This window comes from Scylla paramamosain, chromosome 20 (assembly GCF_035594125.1).
Source record: "Scylla paramamosain isolate STU-SP2022 chromosome 20, ASM3559412v1, whole genome shotgun sequence".
In the NCBI taxonomy this organism is placed as follows: domain Eukaryota; kingdom Metazoa; phylum Arthropoda; class Malacostraca; order Decapoda; family Portunidae; genus Scylla; species Scylla paramamosain.
The window spans coordinates 13,181,495-13,186,494 of record NC_087170.1 but is presented as its reverse complement, the minus strand read 5'-3'; the positions used below and the strand labels follow the sequence as shown (position 1 = coordinate 13,186,494).

Sequence of the window (5,000 nt, the reverse complement as noted above, 5' to 3'; positions counted from 1 at the left end):
GTTGTTTTTTTATTTGTTTTCATTTATTTTATTTTCCTCCTTATTTTCTCGTATTCGTTAAATATCTTATCGGAAACATCTCTATTTTTTTTTCATTTGGTACGTAGTTGTTGTGCTTGCCTCTCTCTCTCTCTCTCTCTCTCTCTCTCTCTCTCTCTCTCTCTCTCTCTCTCTCTCTCTCTCTCTCTCTCTCTCTCTCTCTCTCTCTCACCAACACCCTAACCTGAAACTTATTTATTTCCCATCTAACATTCGCTGTCTTTCACACTCCCTCTCCCAATCACTTATTCACAATTTCCTTACAACACACAATTATTTCAGCTTCAAAAGGAATCAAGAATTTCCCTTCCAAATCCTTCCAAATTCCTCTCATTTCCCTCCTGACCTTCCCTGCCTAGCGTTTCCCTTGTTAATTATCTCCGATGTGTTTTCCCATGTGACTGCATTGTGCCTGTTTCCCTGGAGATTTGGTACATTTTTCCCTCTCAGCAGTCGGTCGGTCTGCTTCAGTGCCATATTCTGAAACACTTTTGCATCACCACTACGTTCAAAAAGATCTTACTTGAAGTTCCACGAATAGCTATGGTAACTGATTTACAAGATATCCTCACTACTAACAAGAGAAACACCCTTTAAGAGCACTTCTGCACCTCCACTGCTTTCAGAAGGTTCTTACTTGAACTTCCCCGGATTTTTAACGGTGTTTTGCGGTTCTAGTGACAGACTGACAAGATATCTGCACTAATAATAGGAGAAACACTCTTCGAGAACCCGACTAATGCTCTCCGTGGCCTTTGCAAATACTCGTGGTGAAAGAGCAAAGCAGGGTGTTTCAGAATACAGGTTTCAGAATACTGCACACTTCATGTATTCAGAATAAAATGGAAGATCATAATACTGAAGGAAAAGAGGCAAGAAGGAGAGGAAGCGAGGAAGCAAGGAAGCAAGCGAGGCAGCAACTTGAGCCGCCGAGCCACAAGAGCCACGGGAAAGAATCTTTATACAGTATTTTCCTGCAGAGAGGGAGAGAGGGAGAGGGAGGGAGAAGGTATTAAAATTTTATATCTTTTGCTACAACACTCGCTTGCTTCTTCATCTTGGAAAACTTCGATGATAATGGTGGTGAAAATAATGATACTGGCTGGCAATGGCCGTCTCTCTCTCTCTCTCTCTCTCTCTCTCTCTCTCTCTCTCTCTCTCTCTCTCTCTCTCTCTCTCTCTCTCTCTCTCTCTCTCTCTCTCTCTAAAATAGCAGACCTTATTTATATTTTGTTTCCCTCTCATTTTGGGATTTGTAGAGAGAGAGAGAGAGAGAGAGAGAGAGAGAGAGAGAGAGAGAGAGAGAGAGAGAGAGAGAGAGAGAGAGAGAGAGAGAGAGAGAGAGAGAGAGAGAGTTGCAAAATACTTCCCTATTACTGATGATGAAAGTAATAATTATATTCGAGTGTGAAAATATTCGTGGTGCTTGTGTAAGAGAGAGAGAGAGAGAGAGAGAGAGAGAGAGAGAGAGAGAGAGAGAGAGAGAGAGAGAGAGAGAGAGAGAGAATTTCAAAATCTTTCACTGATGATGATAAAATATACCAGCAATTTTTGAGTGCAGAAAATTATTAAAAAGAGAGAGAGAGAGAGAGAGAGAGAGAGAGAGAGAGAGAGAGAGAGAGAGAGAGAGAGAGAGAGAGAGAGAGAGAGTCCCCCCTTCATCTTATACCCTTTATCTTCCTTTTATCCTCTCTCTCTCTCTCTCTCTCTCTCTCTCTCTCTCTCTCTCTCTCTCTCTCTCTCTCTCTCTCTCTGCCTCTCAAAAAAATAAATAAATAAATAAAACAAGAAACATACTACACTTTTAGAACTTAGTCCACAAAAAGGTAAGTAACAGAGGGAAAAAAAGACACATAGACCTTTTAGGGAAACAAAAAAAAAAACTCAAAGTAGGAAAAATAACCCTCTCCAAGGCCTTCTTCTACTTCCTATTAGATCACGACGGCAGGAGGAGGAGGAAGAGGAGGAAGAGAGGAAGAGAAAGACGGAGAAGAAAAGAGAAGGCCAGAAGGGAATGAAAAAGAGAAAGGGGGAAAAAAATGGAAATTGAGACCACGAAAGAAAATAGGAGAAGCCACGAAATAAAGAGGAGATAGGGAAAGAGGAAGATGGAAAACGAATATCAGGAAGAGAAAAAAAAGGGAAAAGTGAAAAGAAAGAAGGAAGGAGGTAGATAAGGGAAGAGGAAACTACGAAAAAAAACGGAAGAGGAAAGAGGAAAAATATGAAAAAAAGAGAAAGAAGAGAAAAGAAGAAAAGGAAAGAAAAACTACCAAAGAATAGGTAAGAATAGGAAAAGTGTGTGTGTGTGTGTGTGTGTGTGTGTGTGTGTGTGTGTAATCAGTCAGTCATTGGTGCGGTGATAGTCTTGTGTTGTGCCCGTGTCATCTTACCGACGCCTGCATCCATCACGAGGAGGAGGAGGAGGAGGAGGAGGAGGAGGAGGAGGAGGAGGAGGAGGAGGAGGAGGAGGAGGAAGAAGAAGAGGAGGAGGAGGAGTGGAAGGAAGATAGAGAGCGTGGGGAGAGGAAAATGAAAGTTTATGACCAGGAAGATAGAGAGGAGGAGGAAGAGGAGAGAGGAAGAGGAAGAGGAGGAGGAGGAGGAGGAGGAGGAGGAGGAGGAGGAGGAGGAGGAGGAGAAAGGGTGATTGGAAGGATACGATAAAGGAGTTCCACTGAGAGAGAGAGAGAGAGAGAGAGAGAGAGAGAGAGAGAGAGAGAGAGAGAGAGAGAGAGAGAGAGAGAGAGAGAGAATGAACATAAGGAAGGGAGGGAAAAATAACTTTATGACAGAGAAAGAGAAATAAAGAAGACAAGTGTGGCAAAGAAGGAGGGGAAAGGGGAAGTAGAGAGAATAAGGAGAGGGAAGAAAAGGGAAAACATGTGCAGAGGGGAAAGGGACGAGGGGAAATAGGAGTAAGGAAACTGGAAAAAGGAAAACAGAGGAAGATCAAAGGAAGAAAAGTGAGAGAGAGCAAACAACAAACAAAAGAAAGGAAATAACTAACAAACAAGAACGAAAGGAGAGAGAGAGAGAGAGAGAGAGAGAGAGAGAGAGAGAGAGAGAGAGAGAGAGAGAGAGAGAGAGAGAGAGAGAGAGAGAGAGAGAGAAAGGCTGTCCTGGGAATTAACTCAGACACACAGGAAAATTCTCTCTCTCTCTCTCTCTCTCTCTCTCTCTCTCTCTCTCTCTCTCTCTCTCTCTCTCTCTCTCTCTCTCTCTCTCTCTCTCTCTCTCTCTCTCTCTCTCTCTCCCTCTCTTCATCCCTCTTCCTATTCCCTTCTTTTTTAGCAGACACACCTTCCTCTTCCTCTTCCTCTTCCTCTACTCTTTCTTATAATCCTCAACCCTTCTTTTCCCCTCTTCCTCTTCCTCCTCCTCTTCCTCATCTTTCTCTACCTCTCCCTCCACTCTCTCCACCTCCTCTCTCCTCCCTTTCCTCTTCCCCAAAACCTTCAATATCATTCTATCGCTCTTTATCTCTCCCGCTGCGTAACCCGGAGCTCAGGTAGACAGGTAGACAGGTGGCCAGGTAGGAGGAAAGATAGGCAGGTGAATTGACAGGTGTGTGTGAAATATATGACGCAGGTGACAGGTGTTAATTAGGTGTCAATTACTCGATTATGCGTTTCTTCTGCTCGATCTATTGTTGAAGTAGCAGTGGTGGTGGTAATAGTGCCGGTGCTGGTGGTGATGGTGGTGGTGGTGGTGGTGGTGGTGGTGGTTATGGTGATAATGGTAATAGTAGTGGTTGTGGTTGTGGTAGTGGTGATAGTAGTAGTAGTAGTAGTAGTAGTAGTAGTAGTAGTAGTAGTAGTAGTTGTTGTTGTTGTTGTTGTTGTTGTTGTTGTTGTTGTTGTTGTTGTTGTTGTATTAGTAGTAGTAGTAGTAGTAGTAGTAGTAGTAGTAGTAGTAGTAGTAGTAGTAGTAATAGTAGTAGTAATATGCTTGATTTAATTGTAGTTGTAGTTGTAGTAGTAGTAGTAGTTGTTGTTGTTGTTGTTGTTATTGTTGTTGTAGAGATAATATCAGCAGCAGCATGTATTAGCAGCGGAAGCAACAAGAGCAGTAGTATTGTAGCAGTATAACAACAACAGTAGTAGTAGTAGTAGTAGTAGTAGTAGTAGTAGTAGTAGTAGCAGTAGTAGTAGTAGCGAACCAAGTTACTAGTCCCGCCTACCCTCCCAAACCTCCCGCAACGAGCAGCTGTGTACAGGAGTATTTCTGGTTGACAGTAGTTAGCAGTTACCTGAGTGAGGGACGAGGTTAATTAGCGGTAATACCTGTGTGTCTGTGTATTTAAATGCAAAGGTGGGATTGAATTGTGGACAGAAACGACCGCAGTCACGGGCGAACCTGGGGCCAATGAACTGTGTTATGAGAGAGAGAGAGAGAGAGAGAGAGAGAGAGAGAGAGAGAGAGAGAGAGAGAGAGAGAGAGAGAGAGAGAGAGAGAGAGTTTTTGGGGTAATATATATCGATGTGGACTACGGTTACCTAGGTAGTGACAAGAAAAGTAGTAGTAGTAGTAATAAAGATTTCAGTAGCAGTAGTAGGAGGAGGAGGAGGAGGAGGAGAACAAAGACGAAGGGTAAGAAGATAACGGGTAGTAGAAGTAATATGAGTAGTAGTAGTGGTGGTGGTGGTAGTAGTAGTAGTAGTAGTAGTAGTAGTAGTAGTAGTAGTAGTTGTAGTAGTAAAAGGTGGACGAGGAGGAGAAGCACATACCAGTTACACAAAAACTAGAGAATTGCAACAAACACACACACACACACACACACTCACTCTCCATGCTTTCAAACCCTTCCTCCTCCTGCTCCTCCTCTTCCTCCTCTTTCTCCTCCTCCTCCAGCACCAATACCCCGAAAAATATTAATAAGAACGAAGAAAAAGCACCAATTTTCACGAGAACCACTTGTTTGCTCTCATCCATTGACTGCATTATTTACATTCAGACCA

General features: G+C 43.0%; 1 long non-coding RNA gene across 1 annotated transcript in view; it reads left to right on the top strand.

The window, feature by feature from the left end:
• The window catches only part of LOC135110364 (uncharacterized), a 234,157-nt gene extending 231,801 nt beyond the window's left edge, over nt 1-2,356 (top strand). Inside the window, exon 7 of the long non-coding RNA XR_010273217.1 lies at nt 1,975-2,356. This is a non-coding gene — a long non-coding RNA (uncharacterized LOC135110364). The remainder of the gene's footprint in view (nt 1-1,974) is intronic.
• Nucleotides 2,357-5,000: the final 2,644 nt, after the last annotated feature.